Below are 17,191 nucleotides of genomic sequence, written 5' to 3'. Positions count from 1 at the left end.
GAAAGGGCCTCCTTTGATCTCTGAAGAACAACCTGGTCCAGCTCAAGAAAGGGAGTGGTTTCTGCAGTAAAAGCAAAGAAGCTGACATCCAACAAGTAAAGAAAATTTTCTCAGGATGGACCCTTGCTGGTATTAACCCCCCCCTTTCTTTCTTTCTTTTTTGAGGCATAACCTGGGTATCTTAGAGTACCACTGGTTGTCAAAGCAGCATGGTTAATTATTTACCTTTCTCACCATTTGGATCAGATTCTTTTCTTATCAAACTGCTGTGTCTGAACCCAAAACAAACACCCCGCCTAGAGCAGCAAGTGATGGTGTCAAGGATGGGTTTGTGTGATGGGGGTGAAACATAACTTCTGTTTTTTCTCTTACAATCTCTCGTTTCCAGTCACCACTCTGCTCGTGGGTCAGGGCTAAGTTGGGCTGCTACATTAATACTTATGGTATGCTGGGACTTGATTCTTCTAGATCTTTCAAACTTGCCCTTTAGACCTCTTCCTTCCTTTTCAATCCATCCCAATTCCTTCAGTCAATGGGGTATTTCAGATTTCACTAAAGAAAGAAGCCTGTTTCTTTACCCCAGGTTTCTCTGTTGTTTGGATTTAAGATCATGACTCTGAAATGGACCTAACCATGATCACCTAGAATTGGAATGATTTAATGATTAAAAATAATTAGATAGCATATCTGATATTTTGGGCTTTTTTCTTCTTTTCTCCAAGACTGCTTCCAGGCTCAGACTGCTGTGGCCAAATGGGGCAGAGGAAGAGCTGGTAGGTGGGGTAGTTGCAAGTAGGTGTTCTGTTTCTGCAGCAACTTTCACTCTAAATTGCATTTCAAATGAAACCGCTATTCTAATCCTTAATTTTGGATCTATTTTTCCCCCTTTTTTAAGTACATCACTCTTGATCATTTACCTTTACTCTAAAGCTCTTCTGCAGCTGTATCTTCTATTATGATGCCTGAAATCATTTTTGGAAATAAGGAAGATAGAAATTAATGAGGAATAAAAAAGGAATGGAGATCATAAGGTCAGATCACAAACGGAGTTAGCAGCCTTCTGTTTATTTATTTACTCATCCAGTTATTCCATAAAGACTAAGTATTTATTATGTCACAGGTATTAGGATAGGTGTTGGTCATTGAATAGTAAGCAAGACACAGCCCTCGGACAGCTGACTAGCATGGAGGTCTAGACTAGCATGGAGGTCTCTCGACTCCCAAAGTTCTGCTTTTCCCGCTACACTCTACCATGTTACTGGTGCTTTAAAGAAACGCTGTCCCTGGTGTGCCTCAGTGGCTCAGTCGGTTAAATGTCTGACTCTTGGTTTGGGCTCAGGTCATGATCTCAGGGTCATGAGATCAAGCGCGGGGCTGTGCACTCAGCATGGAGTCTGCTTAAATACACTCTCTCCCTCTGCCCCTCCACCCCGTGCTCTCTCTCAAATAAATAAAATAAATCTTTAAAAATAAATGCAATCCTGGGGCACCTGGGTGGCTCAGTGGGTTAAGCATCTGCCTTCAGATCGGGTCATGATCTCAGGGTCCTAAGTTTGAGCCCCACATCGGGGGCTCTACTCAGCGGGGGACCTGCTTCCCCCACCCCTCTCTCTCTGCCTGCCTCTCTGCCTACTTGTGATCTCTCTCTCTGTCAAATAAATAAAATATTTAAAATAAATAAATAGACAGACAGATAGATAAATAAATGCAATCCCTGTTTATCTAGTTAGGACTGACCAGAAGCAAAACTATGAAGTTAGAAAGACCTCAATTTCCTCATCTTTAAATTGGAACTAATGATAGCATTTAAGAGAGCTACAGATTAAGTGAAAAACTCCTACAAACAGCTTAGCACGGTGTCTGGCACACACTATTCAATGAATGTTAAATATTATTATCACTATTATTGGTGTTCTCTGGTTATAACAACAGTCAATCCTACAATCATTGTAACTAATTTTCAAAATCTAAGTTGGAAATCACTTCTGAACAAAATGAAATTCTTTATCATGAATCGTTAGTGAGAATTCAAGTGTAATGCTGAGCTTTGCTATTTTTTGAAACTTGTCTTTGCTTTTTGAAATTTTTTTTCTTCTGATAACAGCAGAGTTTATCAGTGTGATATTTATAAGAACTTGCCCATCTAGCTGTTACACAGTATAAATGAGACTCCTGTACAAGTTGAACATTTTTCAGAATTACCTTTTTCTCATCTGTGGTCTTAAAATGGTGGATTCCAAAGAACAAAGGATAAGTTATCCAGGGGAAATGAAGTCATAATTTTATTTTTATCGCCCCTGTCTGAGTAGAACTACCACTGCACATCATGTCCAAGCAATGCGAACATGTCTGGTTGGCACAGCTACAATAGCAGAGCTGATAAGTAACCGGTCAGCTTATCCACAGCATTCTTCTCATGGGGAGGTCACGGTTCCCTTTGTTCCTGAATGCCAAACAAAGCTTAAACATTCCAGAACCTGGCCATTCAAATTAATTAAATGACATCATGTACATGGCTCCTGGGATTATTATCTTGTAAAACTGTAGCTTCTGTGCTTTTAAGTTTGCCTAATTAAATTCTATCAAATGTAAGAAGCTACGCAATTAGCATTACTAAGCCATATAATTAATATATGCCTTAAACACACTTTTTTCAGTAATAGATTATTACTACATATGAAATACAGAAGGATTCTCAAGGTTGATAACTTTATGACTATGGAATATCATCTTAATGTTTTTCCATATGTAAAAGGAGAATTATAGCATTGTGGCTTTTGTAAGGATCTACACAGGCCATTTAATTCAATTACTCTTTAATTTTAGTATTTAATTTTCAATTAATATTTAATGCTAATTCTCCACTAATCTTTATTGCAATTAATAAAAGAGCTAAAATGTAATAAAATTCTACCCTATAATTGTGTTGGAAATAATTATTATTAAATTTTGATTGAGAAGACTCCTGATGTTTTTGCATCTCATGAATAATGTCTGACTTCCTTGTTGGACTGAAAGCTCCAGGAGCGGGTAGCACAATTCCTAGAATGTAATATGTGCACAACAGATAGTTCTAGAATTTATCAAGGGACGATACCAATATAAATTATGACATTAGAAATGCCAGTTAATAGATATCCAGATGAAAATGAAATCACTAATGTGTTTTTACAATATATGTTCCATAACTAAACACAAGGTATAAAATAAATGCACATCTGAGACACTAATTAGATAAATACATGTGTATGTTACTACAATGTGTTTAGGAATAAAATATGTCCCCTTGCTCTTGAAAAGTTTAGATTCATGAAATGAAGATAAAATATACACACAGAATTCTCAAATCAGGTACAGTGGGTTCAATGATATATGTATATATTTCTCTACGGTATATGCTATATACCTATATGCTATATGCTCTACGATATATGCTACTGAGAACTTCTCTTTATTTTCCCCAAATCGTGAATATAAATGTTTCTACCTAAACGAACTCTAAGTTTGGGCCTTATACATTTTAACACCAAAATGACTTAATTATGGATATTACAGAATATCAGTCTATATTTGATTTGATTTGAACACACTAAAAATAATAATTTTCTGCTAGGACCTGTACTATTGTTTTTCAAAACATATTCTCAAAGTAAAGATGTTTGTAAGTTATAAAGCAACCTAACATTAAAAGTCATGAAATATATCAAAAAGTACCTGTAAAAATAATTTAATAATTTTACCGGAAAAAGGTGGGACGGAATAAAGCATGTAAGTGATTATGGAAGAATGTTGCTTGGTTAAGGAAAATAAAACAATATTGCAGTTGTCATGGAGTTCAATGTTATATTGACTTGTTTAGTAGAAAAAGGAAGAATTCATATCATCTTACATTCAGGTGAACAATTCCCATTTCCCCCTGAGGAATCTAGACTTCAATGGAAAAAGAATTTATCAACAGAACATTAGAATATACTTACATAAATAAAAATTCAAATGAGAATTTATATGAGCATTGCTCAAAAAAGTGAGGATGGAGGGAATTTAAATTTAATTTGTGTTGTGATTTTGCCAGTTTTGAAATTTTTTTTTTTTGTAGCAGCAGCAGTATATAGCTGATGGGTATTAAGTAATAGAAAAACACTTCTGTCAGTTCTCCTCTACCCAGAAACCAATATAATGGCATGAGAGTCAACCTTTCAATTTTTTGAAAACTTCCTTTGAAGGTGGGAGACTTAGTTTCACAAGATGAGGAATTTCTGAAGAGACTCAACTCAGCCTTAAAGAATTTCCATAAACCATCTATGATAGACTCAAAGGAAAATAGGAAGCCTTTTGACATATCCAGAGTTGAAGTCTCTCATTATGACAGTCAAGATTAATTCTGGGGGGACACCTGAGTGGCTCACTCAGGTAAGTGCCTTTGGCTCGGGTCATGGTCTCAGGATGTCCCTTCTCCCTCTGCCCCTCCCCACTGCCTGCACAGGTTCTCTCTCCCTCTCTCTCAAATGAATAAATAAAGCTTTGAAAAGAGTTTAATACTGGGGGTTCTAGGCAAGAATAAACAATAGCTAGGTCTCCAGCACGTCGCCGACAAAAAGCTTGAGGCTAAGAGCTACAAAAACCTACTGGAACTCTAATCATGAACCAGTCTCATTTGCTAAAGAGCATCATAATGGAATACTTTCCTAAAGTATTGGGAAATTCACGTGTCACAGTCCATAGAGATCCAGTGAAACCACCCCAGTGATGAGGCTCGGTACACATCACCATTTTCAAGTTCTCTGCATCTCTTTCTACACCTGCTTTATTTTCTGCTTTGAAGCACAGCTACACTGCCAGGGTCCTGATCAGGGCAGGTAAAAGGCAGCTTAAAGAAGAGGCCAGGTAGTATACTGAAAAAAAAAAAATTTTAGAGATTGTGAAGATAACTATATTATAAAATTGTCTCATAAATTTATTAAAACAATTTAAATAATTATAATAATAAACAATATTTATTAAGTGCTTCCTCTGTGCCCATCACTAACTGCTTTATGGAAGTCACTCATTTAATCTTTACAATGAATCTATGAGGTGGGCATAAAATTTATCCCCATTCTGCAGACCAGGTCCCTGAGCCTCAGAGACTTATATAACTTGCCAAGGTCACACGACTAGTAGCCTTGATTCAAACCCGGGGACTCTTCACTATAATGACACTATAGTGCCTTTGATAAGAAGAACCAAGCTTCTTTTATTCCAAGTTACTCATACAACAAATCTTATTTTGAATTTTTTTTTAAAGATTTTATTTATTCATTTGACACAGAGAGATCACAAGTAGGCAGAGAGGCAGGCAGAGAGATAGAGAGGAGGAAGCAGGCTCCCTGCGGAGCAGAGAACCCGATGCGGGACTTGATCCCAGGACCCTGAGATCATGACCTGAGCCGAAGGCAGCAGCTTAACCCACTGAGCCACCCAGGCGCCCCTTATTTTGAATTTTAATACCTAAAAGGACTGAGCTAAATAAGAAAGCATACAAGTTGCTGGAGTTTTCAAAAGATACTTTTTTGCCAAAATCTGTCTCTGTGGTCTAAGGATAGACACTTAAGATCTCTTGACTCCCATGTACTCAGTTTACAAAAATGGCTTAGCTTTTTCTACTTCTAAAACTATATGGTGGTTATGATCACACAACACTTGGAATCAAAACTATTTACTGCCTTTTACAAATGGATATTTAGTCATGAGTCTCTTTTACCCACAAGTTTTTTCAAAAAAGAGATCTTAAAAAAAAAAAGGAGAGATCTTACATTATTCATATCATATCTCTGCCTATACATAGGGTCTCACATTTTCATGGTTTTATAGAAATAATATTGAACTTTTTTTCTGATATGTAGGTATATTAAAACTAATACAGATTTATTAGAACCTAATATAGGGATATTAGAACTAATATAAATATATGCAAAAGTTAAAATTAATGTGAATCTAAGTTAGTTTGATATCTGGAAATGGTTGAATTTACATGGATTTTTGAATTTCACATAAAACAGAGTTCATCCGCTCTTTGTGTCCAGTGAAAGGCAGGTCTAAACACAGATAATGGCCAGAGCATTTCCTAGAAGTCACAAAACCATTTACTTCCGGGCCAGGAACAGCAGGTGAGCCAAGGAATCTCAATCTGAAAAATGTTTTTGAAAATGTTGACTTTTAGGCTCTAGTGTTCTCTACATTTTAGAAACAGGAAGCTATTGGTTTCAAAGCTCTTGTAATAAATACTTTTTTCCCCCTTAAGCATTTCAAAAACTTTAGAAGAAAAGCCAACTGTGGGACAAGTTCTCATACTATCCTTAATTAAATGAAACTAGGTTGAAAGAAGATATATGCTTGGGACTTTGCTCAAATGGCTTTCAGTCTCATTAAGTTGAGGTAGTGTTCTCCTTTAGACTTATGATCATAACCCCTAATAGAATTGTTAACATTCCTGCAGTCAGATCGTTCTTTACGAACAACTCTTTGAGACATGTTGAGATATTTCTTTTGAAAAGCCTATAAATCTCTGTGCAGTTAATCATCATAAAAGTGTTAAAATAAAAAATTGTAAATATGAAAAGGATCTAAAGACAAATATTACCTAAATTACAACTATACAGACTATCCCCAAAAGGCATACCTTCTTTTATTTAAAAAAAAAAAAAAAAAAAAAAAGCACAGCTTTCAGAAAAGGAAGGATGATTCTGGATTCTTTTGTGGTGCTGTGTAAAGAAGTCACCTAACCTCTTCTATTTGAACGGTTTTTTGCATGTGTCGATGATCTCTAACAACTCTTCTGTTTAGCCAAGTGTAGGAATCTGTATTTATCCTTACTGAAATCCTACAATTTCCTTTATAATGTTTCCCGTTTGATGCTAATTCCAGTTGATGGGACTTTTCCAAGGATCGTTACTTAAAATTTACAAACCTTGGCTGCAACTAGTACCTCCCCTCATCTTCCCAACCTGTGGCATGCTGGACCACGTGTAGGACCCGTATTACATGCACCATTGGTCTAGTTGGCCCCACCCACCCTGTCAGTCATCACCCTGGTCTGGCCCAGGGCAACTCATGAGCACTCTTGTTTTCCCCAGAGGCTACCCAGAGGTCATCTAGGAGAACGTGGGAGTGTGAAGGAATTAACATAGACCAAGAGAGAAAGGAGAGGGAGGAGCCAACAGAGCTGAGATGTAGTAATTCACTCCATATTACCTAAAAGCCATACATTTTTCCTTGAGAAACTCTGGCTAGTTCAGTAATGTATCAATTTGTATTTGTTTTTCTTCTTCGCCTGCCTCTCCGTCAGTTCCCCTTACTCTTGGATCTCTGGATTGCACCTTCCCTTCTTTCCTCCATAAAGTATTAGCACATAAATTCTGCTGAACTGTGTTCTAGGGAAACTGGTTAAGACCTAGAAACTGTAACCATACTGTCCTCTCCTTGACACTGAACCTCCTGTAGTTAGTAGTTCATGCTGAGGATTTGAGAATCACCAGGAAGTATCTCACATATGCTCACAAACAAGTCTGCTTGGCTACCACATGATACATATGAGGCATATTTATCCTTCTAGCAGGTACCATTCTCTTCCATGGGGCATCAACTGGGCGCTGAATCTCCAAAGTCCAGATGCTACATGGTGTTATTTTTCAAGGGAGAAGTGAAGAGTTCTCCTCTTATATTGTGTAATCTATCTTTGGAGAGACTCAGTAAGAATGGGATTCATGCGTCACTGTGAAAAAAGGAACTTTTCAGAAGAGAACTGAATCAGAAGACAAACTAAAATGGCAAACGTCCAGGATAACTCAGATACAGCCCTCTGGTTTAATCTTTGTCACTGGCTCCAGGCAGAGAAAGAGGACATATACAAGATGAATAAGGTTCTAAGAATTTCCAAGTGAGTCTCTAGGTGAGAACTGTAGCAGATCTGGAAAAATCAGACGATTTTACCCAAGATGCATGCTCTTAATGCGATTCTGGAACTCTGACACAGACCCCAGGAGTTGGGCAAGAGGGCTGCAAGGGATCTTTTTGGTGATATTTACAATATCCATGTATCCTGCAGTCACCATTTCAAAAAAAAGCTATAGTGCACTGTTTGTTCCCTAGGGAAGATGCACGGGGGTGAACCTAAGAAGAGGAATGGGACATCTCATGCATTACAGTCCTTCTTGGACTTGTAATTTGTTTATAGTGCCGTCAGGAATTGTTTTTTGATGGGACTGTCTTCTGAGTCTTGTTCAATAAAGGGCACACTTATATAGCTCTAAAATGCAAATTATAAGCCTTAGCCCCATAAAATAAAGGCAGTTTGTTCCCATTAAAATGTTGCGTGCTTTGGATCTGGGGAGGTAAAACAAGAAATCTTGAGTTATTACCTAGCAGCACTGGATGCTTGTCTTGACCAAAGAAGGGCCCTCAGAGGTGCGGAGTTCTAAAAGCAGAGAGCACCGGCATGAGAAGAGAATTAAGAGGGCAGCAGCGAGTGGAGGGGAGGAAGGAAGCATCGCGTACTGTGTTTACTAGATAGGAGATAAACTGGTACTCGCCATGAGTCATTTCCCATGGAAGCAATGGAAAAGGTGGTGAAAAGCAGCTGGTAGCAGCTTAGAGCAGCAGAGCTCCAAGCAGGATTTCACACCAGCACTTGTCTCTAAGTGTGAACATGACTGCAGGCAGCCTGGGAGCACAGGTGTAGATCACTAGCTGCGAAGACCAATAGGGAGGTTCTGTGCTGTTTATCCTATTGGTAGAGTCAGGGTGTTTTCTGGGCAGACACGCTTGTTCATTTTAAGCATATTGTTTGGGTAAACAGATGAAAGCAAAATCTTCCTGTAGAACAGAAATGCCCTGAGAATAGCAGGCAGCTTCACATGAATGGGTCAAAGAGAATGCCAAATTATTAAGTACCTACTTATTTGTAGACCAAAAATATCTCTCATTCATGCTAGATTGAATCTGGTTGGGTTCTGATGTGGTTCTTTTGCAAGCATCTCTTTTGTGTGGCCAAGGGCTTGATTCAAAAGAATAACAAGGCTAGTATCTGCACATCTGATCCCTGGCCCCTGCTATTAATTTCCTCTAAGCATGTCTGTAAGCTATCTGAGTGGGACAAAAACCCTTTTAATTCCATTCCAATCTTCTTTTTCCATCAAATCCAACCAGGCAGAAGGAAAGAAAATGTGTTACTCTTAGAACAGAAATCAGAAGTGGTCTCTGAGAAGTAGGAGGTGCTGGCCCCATTTTAGGTACACTTCCATGCTGTTTCTCCAAAATTCTCACTTTGCATATTCACAGTCTTTAAAAATAATAGAGGGATCAAATACAGGTAGTACTTATGTGTGCGTCTATTTATTCATTCAACCGTTCATCGAAGTTGCTGTATGCTCTGTCTTGTCAGGCACTTCATACCAAGACAAGGTGGCAGAATCTGATTTCTTTTATATATATATATACATATATATATATATTTTATTTATTTTTTAACAGAGAGAGAGAGATCACAAGTAGGCAGAGAGGCAGGCAGAGAGAGGGAGGAAGCAGGCTCCCCACTGAGCAGAGAGCCCAATGTGGTGCTCGATCCCAGGACCCTGAGATCATGACCTGAGCCAAACGCAAAGGCTTTAACCCACTGAGCCACCCAGGTGCCCCCAGAATCTGATTTCTGAAGATGATAACTCTCTTGCTGGGGAGACAAATCCATAAACTCTTATCATATGAATAGAAGCACTAAGGAGATGGTCCTAACTCAGACGGTGTGGGTGTTAGTAGAGGGTCTGGGGGAAGGAGGAGAGAGAAGATGAAGCAAGTCTTTGAGGGGCAGGAGACACCTGAGCTATGTCTTAAGGAATAAGTGGGAATTAGGTGGAGGAGGGCGGGAAGCACACCGAACAAAAGGGATGAGATGAAGAAAGAGCAGTGAGGAAGTGTGTGGTGTGCACAGCGTTACGGAAGAATAGAGGAGGTCAAATGGCCAGGCCTTTCTTCCCCTGCTACGGAACGTGAATTTACTTTGTAGGTGATGTAAAGCATTAAAGACCCTTGAATTGAATGAGGAATAACACAGTCAGAGTTATACTTTAGATAGATAATTTTAAGAAAACAAGGCTTTGAACAAAGGGGCATCAGCTAGGTTGTTGCAAAAGATAATAAGAGCCTAAATGGAAGCAAAGAGGGGAGGGATTCATGGAGGCAAGACATTTAAGGTATGTAAGGGAAATGCGGCTGTAAAATCTAGAGCACTTGCTCATGTATTGGAGCACGGTGAGTTCCTGGGCCGGGCGGTTGTTAATGTTTCAATGCTGTTCTTTTCTTCTATAATACTCTTCCACTATATCGAAGATGTCAGAGCCTTGGGACACACATTTTTCTCACTCTCTGGCCAGCAGTTTCTCCTGTTAGGTTCTTCCCATGATATGTACGCAAGAAAGATTTAGAAAAGAGAAAAGAAGGAAAGTCTATTATTATTCCAGCAACAGTAAGCAGGAGCATGGGTTTTAGCAGGCGGCAGAATGTGGTTTTGCTACTAGTGTCAGGGTAATCTCTTGAGGCTCACCAATTTGGGTGCTATCGATGGCTGGGATTTTTGGTGGAGGCTCCTCAAAATGTCTGTATTTTCTTTCCCTCAAGACTAGCAGCAGCTTCTCTGACCTTTGCTTCTTTAATGCCTAAAATTTATTCTGGAATTTCCTAATTCTCTGTATTAAATCCTTTCCTGCTTACAATATCTGTTTTCCTGAACAAACTGATGAAATCAGATGATACTCAGGTTTCTGGTTTATGTAATCAGATAGATATGAATTAGAAAATGTATCTATTCATCCACTCAGCGTTCATCATTGAATGAACATCTCTATATCCAGGCATTGGTATGGATACAGTTATTGCTATAGAAATGATCATTGCTTCTGCCCTCCTGGAGCTTAATTTCTAGAGGGAGAAATAAAAGAGTACAAGAAACCAATAACTAAGCAATGTGATTGCAGATGGAAGGAACTCTTAGGAAGAAAATAAAAGAGGAGCAAATGAAAGACAGTGTGTAAATAGTAGAGTGGCTAACTTAGATTAAATAGAGGAAAACTTTACCAAGGAGACCACATTTGAGCCTTGCATGGCCTAAATGGCCAAAAAACACTAGTCGTGGAAAATTTCATTTCTTAAATGAGGTAACAACAAAGTTGGTTGTCTCAAGGAGGAGAATGGAAGCCCATGTGACTAGAGCCTGGTTCACAAAAAGGGAAATAATAGGAAATGAAAGCTGAGAGTTATTAGGACTCAGATTATGTAGGAACTTAGAAGCCATTGTAATAAGGGTCTTATAAGCCATTGTGAAGAGTTTGGAATAAGACATTAAAAAGTTTAAGCCAAAAAATAACACAATCAGATTTGTGTTTAAAAAAATATCACTACAGAAACCAACTCATTTGTCAAGGCAAATGTAGAGGATAGGAATGATAGCATAAATATTAAAAATATTAAATCTGACATGCCTCTGGGACATATAACTGGCATGCGCTGGATGGGGAGTCTGTTAGGAAAGGTCTGTATTGAATGTGGAATTAGGAATCATCTGTGCATAGGTTACACTGGATACTCCAAGAGTATATAGGGTAGCACAGGGAGTATGTGTGAAAAGCACAGAGCATCTGGTGAAGCAGACTGTGTGGAACCTCTAAGAGTAACTGCAAGAAAAGTCCCCTACAAAAGAAATAAAAGAAGAAGAGCCAAAGGGAATGTGGGAGGTGTGGAATTATAGAAGTCAAGAGAATTTAGGAAAGTAAAAAAGCACTTAAAACGAGACTGAGATTAGAAACGGAAAACATGTCCACTCTCACTACTGTTATTCATTATTGTATTGGTGATCCTAACCAGAGAAGTGAGGCAAGAAAAAGAAATAGCTGTCATACAGGTAGGAGAAGAAGAGCTAAAATTGTCTCTCCTCACACAGATGACACTGGCTATGTGGAAGATCTCAAAGAATTTGTGAGAAAGCTACCAGAACTAATACATGAATTTGTAAAGATTACAGGATATAAAGTAAATAGAAAAAGTCAATCATAATTCTACATATTAATAATAAATGATTGGAAACTAAAATTAATAAATAATAACATTCACAATGGCACCAAAACCACAAAATACTTAGGAATAAATCTAAGAAGCTACATGTAAGATTTGTATGCTGATAACTGTAAATTATTAATGAAAGAAAATAAAGATGATCTAGATGAATAAAGACATATGTTATGTTCACGGATGAGAAAATTTAATTGTGTTAAGATGTCAGTTTTCCCCAAGTAGATCGTTAGATTCAATGTAATCAATGCCAATCAAATTCCATTTCAATCAAAATCTCATCTCAACAAGGTATTTTTAGATATTGATAAATTATTCTAAATTTGTATGGAAAATCAAAGTAAGTAGAATAGGTCACACAATTTGGGATAAGAAGAACAGTTGGAAGAGCCACACTGTCTGATTTCAAGTCTTACTATGAAGCTGCAGTGTTCAAGAATGGACACTCCAAGAGTACACGACATAACACATTCCTAAAGGAAAGACACATAGATTAGTAGAAGAGAATAAAGGCCAAGAATATCCTATGCCATCAACAATCCTATTCAAGCAAGGGAATTCAATGGAAAAAAGATAGTCTTTTAAACAAATTGAATCTGTAAAAATGAACCTTGACAAATATCTTGAACCATATTAGCCAGAAATGGGTCATAAAACTTAAAACTGTAAAGATAAAAAGAATAAAACCCCAAAGAACTCAGGTGAAAATGGGCAAAAGACTTGAAAAGACATATCTCCAATGAAGATATACAAATGGTCAACAAGCCTATGTAAGGATGCTCAAAATCTTCAGTACACTTCAGGGAAATGTAAAATAAAACCACAATGAGGTAACACTTCATACTTAATAGGATGGTAATAATAATAATAAGAAAAAGAAGATAAATAATAAAAAGACAAATGACAAATATTGGCAAGGATGTAGAGAAATCAGAATATTATACATTGCTGGTGGGATGTAAAATGGTGAAGCCAAAGAGAACAGTTTGGTGATTCCTCAATAAATTAAACATAGTATTGCTATGTGACCCAGCATTTCCGCTCCTAGACATATACTCAAAAGAACTGAAAACAGGTGTTCAAACAAAACTTGCACACAAATGCTCATAGCAGCATTATTTATAGTAGCCAAAGGTGGAAATAAGCCAAATATCCATTGAATAATGAGTGTATAAACAAAATATTGTACATCTGTACTTTAAAATATCAGTCAGTATAAAAGGGAGTGAATTACTGATACATGAATGAACCTTGAAAACTAATGCTAAATGGAAGACACAAAACAAAAATCTATACATTGTGTGATAATGAAAAGGAAGCTACATACTGGGAAAAAAATATTTGCAAAATATATATCCAAAGTTAGATTCATATCCAGAATATATAAAAAGTTTTCACAGCTCAATAATAAAACAACTCATTTTAAAAAATAGACAAAAGCTTTAAACAGATACTTCACCAAAGAAAAGAGATACAGATGGCAAATAAGAACATGATAAAATGCTTATTAGTTGTTAGGGAAATGCAAACTAAAATCACAATGAGATACGATGACATATATTAAAATGGCTAAAATTAAAAAAAAAACTGACAATAGCAAATGCTGACAAAGATATAGAGGAACAGTAACTGCCATTCATTTCTAGTAGGAAAGCAAAAGGGCCTTTGGGAAAGCGGTTTGGTTGTTTCCCACTCCCTGGTATTTATCTAAGAGAAATGAAAAAACGTGTCCACAGAAAAACCTGTACATAAATGTTTATAGGTACTTTCTTCATAATCACTAAAATCTGAAAACATCACAAATATACATTAGCTGGAGAATGGTACATTCATACAAGAGAATGTAACTCAACAATAAAAAGGAAAAATTATTGCTGTATCCAAGAACAGGGACAAATATGAAATAGGTTTTCCTGGTGAAAGCAGACAGACACAAAAGGCTGCAGATTGCACGTTTCCACTAATAGGACATTCTGGAAAGGCAAAACTATAGGGACCAAAAGCAGATCAAGGGTTGCCAGGGGCTGGAGTTGGGGGAGGACATGATTAAAAAGGGACACAAGGATCCTTTCTGGATGGCTGGAAATTTCCTATATCTTGATATGGTGGGAGTTACATGATTGCATGCATTTTTCAACATTCATATACCCATACACCTAAAAGGGATGAATTTTACTGTATTATAAATTATACCTTTATAAATCTGGTTTTAAAAAATGATGGAGAATACTAGTTGGTTAAAGCAAATGAAAGGGCATTGGCAGTTCTATTGAGAGCAATTTCACTGGTAAAGCCTGAAGCAAGATTGAGATCATAGCATACATTTATTCAATGAGGTAGAAAGCAAGGCGTTCTGCAGAGAATGAGATGTGGGCCTCTGCTCAGTTTTACATTAATCAAGTTAAACTGCCACGTGTCTTTTCCTCTAGGTTTGTAATTCAAAACCAGAGAAGTTTGGTGGGGAGGGGGCAGCAGGGTAGGGCAGGAAGAGGGCACAATGATTTAGCATCTCCAGGGGCATTTGCGTTTGAATAATCTTATTTGTGATATTTAATTTGGAGAAAGAAGCTTATCTATCACATAAAAACTAGGGAGAGGAAAGCTTGGCAAACCTTTTTGTTTAATGAGGATCCCCAGGAGAAAAGAATGACTCACTGTGAGTCTTCAGTTAGCAGGAGTGGCGACGAGGATGAGGTATTTTATGACAATAGGAAACGCAAGCTAAACCAAATAGAGAAATTATGTTCCATAAACTTACACTCATCTTGTATCCAATAACAGATCCAGTATTGATATTATTTTCGTTTCTCTTACCACCTTGTATTTGAGCCTTAACTAACCAGAAACAATTTGTTCTAAGATAAGAAAAAAAAAAATCTAATTTTTCTTCTGCCTACTCAGTAAATGGTGAGGTAAGTCACTTTCTTTGGGGTTGGAAGAAACGATCTGACTTGGCTTCCCTTTGCAAACACTTTCAGTATCTTTTGGATTGATGCACCAAATTCTCACTCTGCCCAGTGTGGAGGTGACTGCTGAGTGCCAAAATGCTAGTGCCATAGAATCCAGCTGGCCACGTGAGTCACGGTGAGCAATTATAGCTCAGAATCCAGCCTTTCGGGATCTGGGGTCCCCGTGTGTGCAGCCTCCAGATCCTTCTCCTCCTCTGCCCAACTGCAGCAAGTCCAAGCCAGACTTCACAGGATGAGTAAGCGACACATGGCATGTGTGAAATTCCCCTCCACCCTGTTACCCTTCCCAGAGCTGCCGTAGTGACGATTATAGTAACCTTGACTCCATAAGGAATGTGACAACTTAAACCCCACAGACTACTTAGCAATGCACTATTCCAGAGCAGTAAGTTGTGCCCTAGGGCCCTGGAATGATGACTACGCTGCGGGAGCTCACATCTAAGGATACTTGTCCATCAGGCAGGAATTGGCTTAATAGACAATGACTAAAATGTCTAGAACAAGTGATGCCTTTTACACAATGGAAAGGATTTTTCTACAACCATTTTGGATGGCTGGTCTCATCGGTGAATAATCGACTCTTTCATGTTAGAGCTAGCTGGCACTTTGGCATTCCACAAGCTTTTCACATTCAGCCTGGGATGCAGGGTTGGCCTGGTCTCCACCCTGGAACCTGAACTATCCAGAAATTTAAGAATGCTAATTAGTGCTCAAGTCATGGCTTGAGTTTAGGGCAGTCCAGAGAATTTGATGAACTGTAGAGACCCTTGGGAATTAGGCTTTACGCTCTGGCTCCAGACACCCCCACATTATATGGGTACAGTGGAATGGAGACAGAGGAAAGGGTATAGCTATGACAATTTTTTTCATAAAGGTTCAAGGATTCAGATCAAATTTAATGGTTCCTATGGTGATTCAGGTCTTCGAGGAAGTTGTCTGTCATACAGGTGACAGTCAACCTGCCTTTAACCACAGGTCCCCTAAGATCATGGAATAAGATCATTTCATAGTAGGGGCAGGATGTTTTTTAACCCTATGAAATCCCATTGTGACACACTGTCTTTTTTTTTTTTTTTTTTACGATTTTATTTATTTATTTGACAAACAAAGATCACAAGTAGGCAGACAGGCAGGCAGAGGGAGAGGGTGAAGCAGGCTCCCTGCTGAGCAGAGAGCCCGATGCGGGGCTCGATCCCAGGACCATGAGGTCATGACCTGAGCTGAAGGCAGAGGCTTAACCCCCTGAGCCACCCAGGCGCCCATGACACACTGTCTTACCCTTTGCGTTGGCAGTTTTTCTTCATGTCACTAGCTTCATGACTCTGTGATTTCAAAATTAGGAAATCTATCTGAATGGAAAGGGAAATCCCATAAATTTGTAAATAGATACAAATTTATAACTAATAAACTTTATAAAAATTAAGAAAATTGTCATAGAAATGAATATTCTCATGGTTCAGAATCAAACCAAAGTTTTAATTGTCCTTTATATAAGGATATTATAACTATATTTTTAAAAGATTTATTTATTTTGAGAGAGAGCATGCACACACACATGTTGGGGGGAGGGGCAGAGGAAAGAATCTTCAGGCCGACGTGCCACTGAGCATGGAGCCCCAGGGAGGGGCTTGATCTCACCAACCATGAGATCAGGACCTGAGCTGAAACAAAGAGTTGGACATTTAGCTGACTGAGCTGCCCAGGTGCCCCCAAGGATATTAGAAATATAGATTTAAGTGTATTCTTTTTAAAGGACATTTCCTGACACAGTGTTTTAAGTTTTTTCTCTCACTATTAAGTCCACTGGGCACAGTTACTTGTTTCCTTCCTATCGATAATGTATCCGGAACATTCTCAAGTTGCTGGAGATCGTTGTATGACCCCAGTAGAGCTAGAGTGGAGTATCTACTGTGACACTTTTACCACTGTGGCTTAGCTGTTTCAAAGAAGCAAGTAATAGTGACACACTTGAGTTACAGGGACTGAGCTACTGACTGGTCTGGAAAAGCTTGGTCTTTACTCTCTTGGATAATGCTCTTTGGTCACGAGAGAGCTATCTGAGCTATCTCCTCAGCCCAAGGCCCACCGTTCCATCTGTCAGAATGACAGAGCAGCTCTTTCCCACGAGG

The sequence above is a fragment of the Mustela erminea genome, chromosome 21 (assembly GCF_009829155.1).
Source record: "Mustela erminea isolate mMusErm1 chromosome 21, mMusErm1.Pri, whole genome shotgun sequence".
Lineage (NCBI taxonomy): Eukaryota > Metazoa > Chordata > Mammalia > Carnivora > Mustelidae > Mustela > Mustela erminea.
This window is presented reverse-complemented; position numbering follows the sequence as displayed.